General features: G+C 48.1%; 1 protein-coding gene and 1 long non-coding RNA gene across 2 annotated transcripts in view; one reads left to right on the top strand and one right to left on the bottom strand.

The window, feature by feature from the left end:
* Nucleotides 1–13,838, top strand: part of SLC8A2 (solute carrier family 8 member A2) — a 132,816-nt gene that overhangs the window by 691 nt on the left and 118,287 nt on the right. The gene's annotated exons all lie outside the window — the stretch shown is intronic.
* The window catches only part of LOC310712756, a 102,221-nt gene that overhangs the window by 74,727 nt on the left and 13,656 nt on the right, over nt 1–13,838 (bottom strand). The gene's annotated exons all lie outside the window — the stretch shown is intronic.

The raw sequence follows: 13,838 nt of genomic DNA, 5'->3' as shown, positions 1-13,838 counted from the left end.
GCCACATCCTGGTGCCGGTCAGCGATCGCCACATGATAGCACCCTCGGGGGCGGGTGGGGGCCGCGAGGCTCCGGCCTCCTGAGGGCATTCCCCACCACCTACCAATTGTAGATCCGGTTGTGTTGACACCATTGGGATAAAGAGAGAGACCTCTTTGCCTCGCCCTGGAAACGTGTGCCGTTTTAGCCGTGCTTAGCTAAAATACGGCGTCGAGGTGTGATTAATTCCTCCACTCGCTATGAAACATATATATGAAAAGAAATGAAAATCCAGCTCCAAAATTCCTACTCACTTTTAAAAAATTAAAACCTGGTACCATGGTGTCGAGGTCCCTACCCGCCTTTTTAAAAAAACAATTAAAAATATTGTACCAAGATTCCTTTCTGTAATTGAATTCTCAATAATATTATGATTAAAAAAAAATCCACCCCACACTTTCCCCCTCCATCCTTCTTTACGTCCCCCATCTCACATATCTTTCTAGCTAGGACAGTTGCTATAGACACCACCTTCAGTTTTGAAGGATCTCAGAAGATAATTCGCCGCTGCCACCACCTCGCTTTTGCAGAGACATGCATGCGTTACCCACTCCTCCACCCCAAACTTTTTAAAAATTTTTTAAAAAAATATGATAAATAAGAATTATTTCTGGCTGCCGTTCAATATACTCTGACAGAGTGGAATAGGCGCGTGTGCGTCCCCACTCCCCGGTTCAGTCTAGTTCAGTCTGAGTGATTTGGGCTCCACAATGGCCACATCCTGGACTAAGAGAAACCAACGCCGGGTTGGGAGAGGAGGCTGGATCCTGCACATAAACAAACTGAATTTTCGCCTGGCCAAAAGTAGTTCGTGGGAGCTGGAGCCCTGCAGTTCCGAGGGGAGCAAGCCCCTTTCCCCTCTGGTTCAGCAACCATATTGAGCCATAAGTGTCTCAACACACCCTAAAAACCATCAGTTGTTTATATGTTTCAGATTCCAAACCTGGGAGACGAGAGGAGATTTCCCCCTCCCCAGAAAACAATTCACATCAAATGCGCAACTGCCCGGATCCCAAAACCAGGGGGACTTTCCCTCCTCAACTCCCCCCCCCCACATTAAGAAGGGGGGGGGGACACTTTCCAAATGACAGAAGTGAGACGTGTAGGTGCCTTAAAGCGGGTATGGATTTGATGTTCTCCTGTGCTGTGCAGTGAATCTCCCAATGTGACATAATTTTTTTGCCTGCTCCATTTCCCACCTTCTCCCATCCCCAACTTGGAGGCAACTTGTTGGAGGCAGAGTCCATCACCCTGGGATGTCCCCTGGCAAGGACTGTCTCCCTAGGAGATATTTGTTTGAGATGGAGAGGATGATATATAATGATAATAACAAAAAAAACGCGCACCTCTTGGCTTGTCTCATGGCCCTGGCATGCCAATTCCAGCCCCGCAGCCATTTTGCCAATCTTGTGAGTTGTCTTGTAGGGTAGACCAAGCACTGGGGGAGGTGGGCTGAAAGGAACTGGACGCAAACTTGTTCTTATTATAGCGCTTGTAACTATTGTGTCTGGTGGTGTCATGGTTTCGGTTGCCGGATGCAAGATCTGGGTTGGCTGAGTGAGTGGCTTGCACTTACAGCAGTTCTCCACCTGTGGGTCCCCAGATGTTGTTGGACTACAACTCCCATCATCCCTGAGCTCTGGCCTTGCTAGCGAGGGGTGATGGGAGTTGTAGTTCAACAACATCTGGGGACCCACAGGTGGAGAAAGGCTGCAGCTAGGAGGTCCCTGAATCTGAGAGAGTCAGAGAAGGTGGCTGGAGGACTCATTCCCACGGCCTCTAGCCTTCTGAGGGGCTCCGTGCAGTTGTGTGTGTGTGTTATTATTGTTGGGGTGGTGGTCTTATTGTTGGCAGAGCGGGAGACCCCACCAATGCTCAGCCCTACGATGTTCTGCTGCTTGCCTTGCTCAGTTTCCCCACCTGCAAAATGGGCACAATAGGGAGAGGATTCCTTCTCCCTCTTTTGATCGATCCTGCTTATTTCTTGCTCCGTGTTTAGAATCTAGATGTTGAGATGGCTGGTTCAGAAAAGCTTGGGTGTAAGTTCCCTCTTCCAGGTTAAGCACAAGAGAATGATGAAAGCTGTGGGCCTCTGATCCCAGTTCAAATCTTAGCTCTGCTGTGAAACTCACCAGGAGTCAGGTCAGCTTGCAAGATCTAATATCTGGGTGATGGTACAGAGCTCCCTCACAGGGTTGTTGTGAAGGGCAGAATACTAGTGAACATAATTTATTAAAACATCTCCTAGAGGTGCGGCGAGACTATTTCATCTCTCTCCCTAACAAGCCATTGATGGCAGGCAGAACGTGTCAGCCTGCTTTTCATCTTTTAAGGTATCTGTTAATACAGTATTTTATTCAAACCTGTGCATTGACTGGAGATGTGTGTGTGTGTGTGCATACCAGGCAGGTTATAGCAGTGCATGAACCAAAAATTCACCAGGTAGATCTCCTGCATTTCATGGGTCGAGGGAGGAAAACTACACCTCTTGAATTTGCACCCGTAACACAGCTGGTGGAGGCAAAGGAATAATTTTGTTGGTGGCGGCAGGAAAGAGAAGCATCTGCTTTAACTGGGATTTCTGTTCAACATTTCACACTCCTCTTAAACAGCAGACAGTTACCGTACTTGTTGCTTGTCTTTCTAAACTAAAAAGCACAAGTTGAGGTTGCATCATTGTACCAGCAGGTCCTGGGGCGCTGCTCAAAGCCTAGGAGACATTTGTGGGTGCAAACGTGTGACAAGGTGTATGTTTTATTGGGGTGGGGGAGAGAGGAATGACTCTTATTCAGCACCGAGGGCCAAATCAGAAATAGACTGTGAATCAGAGGGCCACTGCTAATTCTAGCTGCCAATCATCCTTGCAAACATTCATTTGGGCCGCAATTCACTCTTGCAGCCTTGACAGGTGTCAAACTGCCATCGTTCCTTGCAGTGCCGTTTTTATTTCACAACTGGGAGAAAACCAAGCTACCTCGGAGGCAGCAGCAATGATGGGGAGGGCGAACTCACGGGGCTAGGAACTGTGCAGAGGACATGGGCTTCTGGACAATCTCTCTAACTCTAATTCTGCACGAGCCAGAGTTGTGTTCCACTATTTGAAATAATAAGGGACATGGGTGGTGCTGTGGGTTAAACCACAGAGCCTAGGGCTTGCCGATCAGAAGGTTGGCGGTTCGAATCCCCGCGATGGGGTGAGTTCCGTTGTTCGGTCCCTGCTCCTGCCAACCTAGCAGTTCGAAAGCATGTCAACGTGCAAGTAGATAAATAGGTACCACTGCAGCGGGAAGGTAAACGGTGTTTCCATGTGTTGCTCTGGTTTCACCAGAAGCGGCTTAGTCATGCTGGCTACATGACCCAGAAAAACTGTCTGCGGACAAACGCTGGCTCCCTCGGCCTATAGAGTGAGATGAGCGGGCAACTCCAGAGTCGTCCGTGACTGGACCTCATGGTCAGGGGTACCTTTACCTTTACCTTTTATTTGAAATAATTGATGGGGCAAAAAGTTCAGTAAGCTCTCGAGTAAAATGTTGACTTCTCCTAATGATTTTGCTCTCTCCATCCCCTCTGTGAAAATATGGCTGTCATGCAACCATATAGCACAAAACAATGCAACCATGTGCACCAGATCCTTTTAAAAAAAGTGTTTTTTCAAAAATAAAATGAAAATTATACTTCATAGCGGCCTAGTTTCTGAACCGTCTTCAGAAGCAGCCCTACGTATAACGTGTTGCAGTAATCTAACCTAGAGATTACCAAAGCATAGATGATGGAAGGCAAACTATCCCTGTCCATATAGTTGGGCCACCAGCCAAAGCTGATGGATGGTCCTCTGTGCCATTGACACCACTTGAGACTCAAGCAACAGCGAAAAATTCAGAAGTGCCCCCCAAGCTACCAGGTCCTTCAAAGGAAGTGGAACCCCATCAAGAGCAGGCAACCTCCCAGCCGTCCGGTCTATGGAACTGCCCACCAACAGAGCCTCAGCCTTATCTGGATTGAGCTTCAGTTTTTTGGCTCCCATCCAGGCCATTATCAAGGCAAGACAATGGTCCAGCACATCCACTGCCAAACCTGAAGATGTAAAGGAAAACTGGAGCTGTATGTCATCAGCTTATTACTGACAATGGAAACCCACACAGTGGTTTCATGTAGAAGTTAAACAGCATAGGGGATAAAATTGAACCATGAAGAGCCCCACAGTGAAGGACCCATGGGGCAAAGCATCACCCTCTGGAAATGACCATCCAAATAGGACCAGAACTACTGCAAAGCGCTGCCACCCGCAACTCGGACAGCCACTCCAGAAGGAGACCATGGCTGATGGTAACAAAAGCCGCTGAGAGGTCAAGGAGAATTAACAGCAAAACATTCCACCTCTCTCTCTCCCGACAGAGATCATCATACCAAAGCAGTTTCCATGCCCAAACCAGGCCTGTACCCCCAATTGAAATGCATCTAGAAAATCAGTTTCCTCCAAGAGTGCCTGGATCTGGTCCACAACCACCTGCTCAAGAACCTTGCACAAGAAGGGAAGATTGCCATCTTTGATTTTCCAAATCCAGGGAGGATTTCTTGAGGAGTGATTCTGCCATGGCCTCCTTCATGCAGGCAGGAACCACCCCCTCCTGCAAAATGTTGAGGATTTTGGCCTCAAAATGCTTTGCAAATGAGTTACAGTGAACTACTCTTGGTTCTACCTCTGGGCCTGTTATGTACTGAAGTTCTCACCCTGGGCCAGCAGGGGGATACTGTAGATAGTTATGCAAATGAAGGATCGAAAGTGACGTTCAGTGATTGGATAGTTACAGAAAATGGTTACTGTTGCGTTCTAGTGGAGCTCTATATAAGCAGGCTGGCTGAACCCTTCAGCTCAGTTCTGTTCTGGCCTCTGAATAAACAAGAGCTGTTGAAGAATCGCTGTGTTGTCTGATATGTTCACCCACAACTTAACAGGGCCAGACTGTAAGAGACCCCACACCACCTGGAAAAGCTCTGCCGGACAGCACATTGAGGACACACTCTTTGCCTTCTTTGCTGCCTTCGCTGCCACTAGGTAGGCTCGATGATGAGCCCTCAACACTGTGCAATTGCACTTCACCCGAGCTTCCCTCTACTCGCGTCCGAGCTGTCTCCCAGCTTGTTTCCTCACCGTAAGCTCTAGTATACCAGGAAGCCAAACTGGCTCCACAAAGTGGGAGAGGGCACTCAGGGGCAACGACCCTGGCCAATGAGATGTTCCAGAGATCAGCAAGGGCTTTTACAGGAGTGCCAGTCATATCAGCTGGAAAATGCGTTGTCAGTTTATGGAGCAGACTCCACAAGGCATATTTATGACCCATCAGCTGCAGCGGCTCTGGAAAACGATCGGACAAATTTGTTTAAGCAGCTGCCGGCTATGGAAGAGATATGGACCCTCCATATTCAAGAGCAGTATACCAGGTTGACCTTTTAAAACCCTGTTTGTGAGTACCTCGATGGACGACTGCTGCAAATGGGCTAGATCCAGTATGTGACTTTTTATAATAATACAGTCATACCTCAGGTTACAGCTGCTTCAGGTTGATTTTTTTCGGGTTGCGGACTGCCGAAACCTGCAAGTACCGGAATGGGTTACTTCCAGGTTTTAACTGTCACGCATGTGCAGACATGCTAAATCACCCCTTGCACATGCGCAGAAGCACCAAATCACAACCTCCATGTGTGCAGATGCGGGTTGCAAACGCTGTGGGTTGCAAATGTGCATCCCGCATGGATCATGTTCACAACCCGAGCGTCCACTGTAACTTTATTGTCAATGTACAACCTGTGTACAATGAAATTAACCAAGCCTCCCCCCCCCCACAAACACTCAATCTCATTGCACTCTGTGTGCTTGTCGCACAACACACCGACACAAAGTCAGTGGCACTATATTATTTTCCGTTCAGCAGCCTAACAGCCCACGGATAGAAACTGTTTTTTTAGCCTGTTGGTACGACTGATTATACTTCTATATCTCCTGCCCAAGGCTAGAAGATTAAAGAGGTGCTCGCCAGGGTGTGAATCGTCCCCGAGAATATTTCTCGCTCTCCTAAGGCAACGGTCCCTTGCGATGTCATCTAGCGGGCTCAGGGGACAGCCCATGATATCATGTGCTTTGTTCACCACCCTCTGTAGAGACTTTCTGTCCGTGGCTGTCAAGCCAACGTACCACACTGTGATACAATATGTGGACCGGTAGAAGGTGGTCTTTTCTTAAACATTGCCAAGAGACACTTGAAATAAGTGTGCAATGAATTGGGTTTGGGGGTGGGAATTCTAATGGGAATTGTGTTCATCTCTGTCCATGCTCAGAGGTAAGAGCACATGCAGGCAGGCACCTAGATCATTTGGCTCCGCATGGCAGGCACATGCCAAACGCAGAAGAGCGACCCATGCTGCGTGCGAGATTTTTCCTGCCAAAATCCAAATCTGATACACCACATGGCCTAGTAGCAAGTCGCAATCTGCTACTGAACAGCAGATGCGTATGTGTGAGAGTTGCCTCAGAGGAGGCGTGAAAAAAATCTCTTTCATGCCTCCCCCTCCTGCAGCCCAGAGGAGAGAGGGGGAGGGGAGGGAGAGAGAGAGAGAGGTGATCCTCTATCCACCTTGCACCCGTGCAATATTTAGTGCCGCCACCCCAAGGCCCATCTGGCTCTCACCCATTCCCCCAAGCTATAAATACCGCGCTCTCATAATCTCTCCTCCTGCGTCAATGCCTGAGGCTTCCTTAATCATGCTTTTGTGACCCCCCCCCCCAGTTTCTCTCCCAGTTGCTGCTAATGAAGTACCTCAGAACTGGCAGGGTCAGTCGCAACCTGAGAAAGGTTTATGGCCACCGTTGCCTTGCAATCTCTGATCCAATTTGCCACCTTCCTCGGTGGAAACGGAAGCTCAGGTGAAAAAGAAGGAAAGAGGGAAGTTTCCCTCTTAGAAATCCGGACTCCCTCCCTCTGTCAATGCTAGAGTAGTGGTATATGGAACGTCTCTTGTTCTTTGGCTCTGAAGTCCCCTCGTTTTATATTGTTGTGTGCACCCCAGTTTCTGAGCATTGAGAGACTCCGGGGTTCCAGCGCTTACAAAGGATGAAGTGGATCACAGCATCAACCTTCCAACAGTTCTTGCTTCCCCATTAAGTTTCCAGGGAAGTCCCAAGCCGCAGCTTTGAGTCCGGCAGAGAGCAGAACACGTCTCTGTCTCTCCATCTTAACTCAGGCACACCTCACTGCCAGTTCCTCCTCCAGGAAACACAACCCCCCACTTCTGACACCAATGTTGTGTGCACCCCAATCTCAGAGTGGCGAGAGACTCCAACGTTGCCTGCACTTACCTAGGGTTCGGCTAACTTGGAATGAAGGTCAATGGACACTGTGATATCTTTAGGATATAGGGTTTTATTTACACAGGTATACAACCTGAGCATAGGATGGGAGAGGCTCACAGCACTGACACCCCAACAGATCTTACCTCCTCACTCAGTTGCCAGGGAAGCCCCAAGCAAAACACAACTCTGTGCCCTCAGCTTCCAGCAGTAGCCAAAACTCAAACCTCAAGCTCTGGCTATGGTTCTTCTACCTTACAAGGTGATGTTGCTTCCAAGTGGATAAGGGAAGTTTCCCTGGCTTGTCTCTATGGCAACAGGGCAACCTTTTTGGATATGTAAATGGGTGTACTTGGCTGGCTAAGTCCACTACCTTAACAAAGAAACTGGTTGAGCTGGTATCCTCTTATTGCTTACACAGGACCCCAGGTTTGGAAGAGACCTACGAGTGTCATCCAAACTGACACCCCACCCAAAGTATGTTTGTTTATGAACCATCATCAATGGATGTGCCTCTTTGAAGCTTGCATGGACCGAAAGGGTGTGGTCTGCAGGTTATGGGTGCATGGATCATTTAGTTTTGGTGTCTCCCATTTTCTCCATTTTCTATGACTTTTTTTTTAAAAAAATAAGTCCTTGTGAAATGTCATCAGTATTCTAGTGTGAATTTCTCCTAGCGCACATATCTTTGCATGGCATTTTGCACGCACACACCCTGTCCACACATTTCTGTAGATGGACAGAACGGCAGCACAAAATTGTGGAGAACGGCAGCACAAAATTCAGAGGCATGTAAATTTCAAAGGACAACTGTGTCTCAGTTTGCATCTTGTTTCCGGAAGGTGCTGCTTAGGTAGGAAAGGTGCCTGAAAATTGAACTGAATTGAATCTCTCTCCCTTACTGGGAAGACTCCCCACCTGGTTGGAGCCCAGCAGGTCGGGGTCTGGTTAGTGCCTGGATGAGGGACTGTCTGGGAGCCACATCTATGCCAACTTGCATACAAAAGTGCAAAAATTGAAGCATGGACCCCAAGCATTTGCTGGGAGCTGCTCTGCATTCTAGGGAGGCTGACGCCGGCAGTCTGTGTCCTGCGCTTTGGAATCTGACATCCTCTGTGCCATTTTGCAAGCGATCCTGGGACACAGGATTGCAGGGCACAGGGTGGCAAAGCACCTGGGCCTGTCCTTGGCCGTGAAAATGCGCCTGTTTCTCCCAGCGTGGAACAACACCCTGCTGAGTTAGAAAGTATTACACTGCGCACCTCTCTAATGAGGCTTTGCTGATTCGCAATCCCCTTTGGACGCCAGTCTGCGAATTAGCGAGAAAAAGATCCATTTAATTTTGCCTAATTTACCCCCTCCCTCGCCCCCCACCCCTTTGTTGTGAGTCAAATCTGCGTTAATCTCTCGCTGCCTCCTTTTCTGAAATGGAACACGGTTCACTAGGTAAGCCCTTCTCTTTCCGCTGGACAATGCTGTAGGGCTTGGTAATTCTCCTTTATCTAGTACGTTTCCGAGCACAAATCAAAGTGTTGGTGCTGACCTTTAAAGCCCTAAACAGCCTTGACTCAGTATACCTGAAGGAGCGTCTCCACCCCCATCGTTCAGCCCGGACACTGAGATCCAGCGCTGAGGGCCTTCTGGCGGTTCCCTCATTGTGAGAAGTGAGGTTACAGGGAACCAGGCAGAGGGCCTTCTCGGTAGTGGCACCCGCCCTGTGGAACGCCCTCCCTTCAGGTGTAAAGGAAATAAGCAGCTATCTTATCTTTAAAAGACATCTGAAGGCAGCCCTGTTTAGGGAAGTTTTTAATATTTAATGCTGTATTGTTTTTAACACTCGATTGGGAGCCGCCCAGAGTGGCTGGGGAAACTCAGCCAGATGGGCGGGGTATAAATAATAAATTATATTATTATTATTATTATTATTAATCCATAAACCCCGGGAGCTGTGTCTTCTGGGCTCCAGGAGCAAATCTCAATAGAAGCTGCAGCCCTGGCAGCTTGCAATCACTCCCAAAAACATCATGAAGAAAATGTGTGGCGGGGTGAGGAGCCTTAGAACTTTAGGCTGATTGTGGCTGCAAACTCTTATCTGGCCCCTGGGACGCCCCTTCCCTAACCACACCCCCACCAGCCCTGCTCTGCACCCACCTTGATTGGTTTTGCCTGGCTGGAATTTGTCCATGACCTCTGAGAATGCCTCTTCATTTTTTTACTCAGTTAAGGGTATTGTACTTTCTTTTCTTTTTTTGCACAGTTAAGTGTTTCTCTCTCTGTGCTAACTAGGTAAACTTTGCTCCAGTTTCCCACCCACTTTGACCTCTGACCTGGTGTTATGTACTGAGTTGAATAGGATCCAAAAGGCAGCAGTTTGATTGGTCCTAGAACAATAGGATTCAGAATGCAGCAGTCTGATTGGTCCACAGGAGCCACCCAATCCAGCTCCAGGTGGAAGTGAATCTGCAACCTGATTGGCCTACAGGAGAATCCCGGAATTAGCCAATCACGTGGGGCCCATTGTGTAACTAATGTATATAAAGCAGACATTCTGGGGGAACTTCCATTCCTCCTCATCACCATGAGCTGAATAAAGAGCATGAAATCCACTCTCGACTCTGAGTATATTTCACCTGGCATGTGGCCCCTGGAATTTTCCCCGGAATAGAATGTGGCCCCCTGTTGAAAAGGGTACCCCGTCCCTGGTTGGTCTACAGCCGTACTGCTGGCTGGGGCCTCATGGGAATTGTAGTCCAGAATTGGGCTCAAGTGGCGAAAGGCTGACCTAAAGAACATGGCCGTTGGAGAGAGGAATGATGGGAGTTGTAGTCTAACCAGTGGGCCACAGGTTCCCCATCCCATAATCTACAGAGGCCCTCTTCTGAGTATTACCACCACCTGACGAATGCTCTCCCGAGAGAGACTCTCCTGGTGCCTATTTTAACACATTTTCAGTGCCAAGGGAATACTTGGTGAAATAAATTACCCCAGGCTTTTTAAGACCTTTGAACACCCGGTTTAGTTATTTATTTAGCATGATGTTGTTTTGTTCTCTGCACATAGATGGTGATTGGTCAGTTTCCAGCTATTCTGGGGTGCGTGTGGCTGCGCTCTGCTGATGGATTCGCAGAATCGGTTGCTGATGGGCTGAGAGTCCCAGGCGTTTGTTGCATGTTGGGCTAGATATTTTATTGCTGAATTCTTCCTGGCTTGGATTTTATTGGTTTTCTTGTTTGAGTTGCCGACTTCATTGCGTGTTTAATTTTGTTCCACGCTATCATTGCCTGTCGCCGAGAATATATATCTTTTCTTTATTTATTGGGTGACTAATAAAATGGGAGTAGCAAGGAAATATATAAAATTTCACGGCTGGTGCCGGTGCTCGATGGATCTCGCATCCCCTGGATATATCCTGTCTGTTTAAAAGGCCAGCCTGATCCTTCTGTGTTTAGAACGGCTTTGTAGAATCAGATAATTGTACGTATGGAAGGGACCCTGCCATCTACACATTTAAAGCACATTCAAATAATTCTGGGAACTGTAGTATCGCCGAAGAACTGATGCTTTCGAATTATGATGCTGGAGAAGAGCCAGTGTGGTGTAGTGGTTAAGAGCGGTAGTCATGTAATCTGGGGAACCGGGTTCGTGTCTCCGCTCCTCCACCTGCAGCTGCTGGGTGACCTTGGGCTAGTCACACTTCTGTGAAGTCTCTCAGCCCCACTCACCTCACAGAGTGTTTGTTGTGGGGGAGGAAGGGAAAGGAGAATGCTAGCCGCTTTGAGACTCCTGAAGGGGAGTGAAAGGCGGGATATCAAATCCAAACTCTTCTTCTTCTTCTTCTTCTTGAGAGTCCCATGGACTGCAAGAAGAACAAACCTATCCATTCTTAAGGAAATTAGCCCTGAGTGCTCACTGGAAGGACAGATCCTGAAACTGAGGCTCCAAGACTTTGGCCACCTCATGAGAAGAGAAGCCTCCCTGGAAAAGACCCTGATGTTGGGAAAGATGGAGGGCACAAGGAGAAGGGGACGACAGAGGACGAGATGGTGGGACAGTGTTCTTGAAGCTACCAGCATGAGTTTGACCAAACTGTGGGAGGCAGTGGAAGACAGGAGGGCCTGGCGTGCTCTGGTCCAGGGGGTCACGAAGAGTCGGACACGACTAAACAACAAATGATTCCCTAGCACCCTCAACAAACTACAGGATTCCTTTGGGGTGGGGGGAAAGCGTGCTTTAAATGCTTGGCGAGAGAAAGAAAAGCAAAGCCAAGGGTGCTGTGGAGTCCCCCAGAAAGGGGGTCCACGTAATTGAGCCAGGATTCCCTGGTCAGGCAGGGCTCGCCCGCCGCAGAGCTGTTTCTCCTTCAGATGCTAATCGTGATGGATTTTCCAGGTTCCTCGCTCTTCTCTTCTGGCAGTGCCGGGAGTGATTCTCTTGTCAGATCGATGCTTCGTTCTACATACGTGACGAGCAGGCTCATTAGGGCAGGATTCACCCTGCTGGCCATGTAGCTGTAGAAGATGGTGAAGGAAGAGAAGATGCAGGGAACCCCACTGTCAAAGGCAGGGGCTTGGGAGAGGCGTCCGTCTGCAAACGAGGAAGCCCACCAGGACACAAGCTTGCGGTGAGGAGAGCAGAGCACTTTGGACTGAACTGCAAGTTGGGCACTTTGCTTCTAGTACTATTGCTGCCACTAGTAATAATAATAATAACGATTAGCATCTATTTGGTTAGCAATGTCTAGGCAACACGATGACCACATGTACATATGCAATAGACAATCTTTATAGAATTCCTTCAAAACATAACATGTACAAAATGAAATCTTTTGTTTCAACGTCTCTGAAAATCTTTAAATGAAGCGAGGGACCAGACTTCGTAGGATGAAAGACAAGCTGTGAAGCTTTGTGTATTCAGCAAATATGATGTCCGACGCTGAACAGTGACTACTGTTTCGTAGAATTCTTCGTCAGCATGGTGGGAGGATATAGAATTGCTTCATAAACCCATCTTATTTCGAATGAGTGTATGTAAATGAAAATATTGAATGCTGTGGAACAGTGCTCATGTAATAATGTAGTCACTGCATATATTTGGAGCATTAGCAGACCGACCCAAGTATCCCTTTTTTCCAGGGACAGCTCTGGGTTTACAGAAGCTGTCCCGGTTTCTAATCCAATCCCGGAAAGTCCCACTTTTCCTTAGGATGTCCTTATTTTCATAGGAGAAATACTGGAGGGACCCCTGACTATTAGGTCCAGTCGTGACCAACTCTGGGGTTGCAGTGCTCATCTCGCTTTATTGGCAGAGGCAGCTAGCGTACAGCTTCCGGGTCATGTGGCCAGCATGACTAAGCCGCTTCTGGTGAACCAGAGCAGCGCACGGAAACGCCGTTTATCTTCCCGCTGGAGCGGTACCTATTTATCTACTTGCACTTTGACGTGCTTTCGAACTGCTAGGTTGGCAGGAGCAGGGACCAAACAACAGGAGCTCACCCCATTACGGGGATTCGAACCGCCGACCTTCTGATCGGCAAGTCCTAGGCTCTGTGGTTTAACCCACAGTGCCACCCACGTCCCTTTGATTATGGAATAGAACATCCCTATTTTCACTGGAGAAATGTTGTGGGGGTGGGTTTATGTATTAGGAAGATGAAAGCAAGCAGGGAGAGAGGAAAATAGGGAGAGGTTGATGGGGCTGCCTTGATAGTGGATCCCATTTAGAATAGAAAATAACTCCAGTATTTGCTGCACTGGCTGGCAGTGGATCTCCAGAGAGATCGCAGAGAGAGTTGTCTCTCAGTCTTACCTGCTGGGGATCAAACATGGTACTTTCTGCATGCAGATCACATGCTCTCCACATGGTGCTTTGCACAAACTCCAAGCTTGTCCTGCAAGGAGTATTTCCCTAAAGAACTTACTGTTTATTTACGTAAGGCTTTTAGATATGTTGCATTTGCTAACACACACACACACACACTGCTATGAACTGGCAAGGACTTAGAGCAGGGGTCAGCAAACTTTTTCAGCAGGGGGCCGGTCCACTGTCCCTCAGACCTTGTGGGGGGCGTGACTATATATATATATATATATATATATATATATATATATATATATATATTGGGGGGGAAATGAACGAATTCCTATGCCCCCAAAACAACCCAGAGATGCATTTTAAATAAAAGCACGTATTCTACTCATGTAAAAACATGCTGATTCCCAGACCGTCCGCAGGCCGGATTGAGAATGAGAAGGCGATTGGGCCGTATCTGGCCCCCGGGTCTTAGTTTGCCTACCCCTGACTTAGAGAACAAATTTGACATCTTGTTCTAGCAAACCACAGGACCGCTTAATACCTTCCAAGTACCCCTGTTTTCCAGGGACAGTCGCGGAATTACAGAAGCCGTTCCAGTCTCTGAACTGAAACTGGAATGTCCCGCTTTCCCTCCCTTCCTTGT

Source organism: Podarcis liolepis (genome assembly GCF_965112155.1).
Source record: "Podarcis liolepis genome assembly, chromosome: 7".
NCBI classification, from domain to species: Eukaryota; Metazoa; Chordata; class Lepidosauria; order Squamata; family Lacertidae; genus Podarcis; species Podarcis liolepis.
The sequence above is the reverse complement of the archived record's forward strand: the minus strand, read 5'-3'. Positions and strand labels throughout refer to the sequence as shown.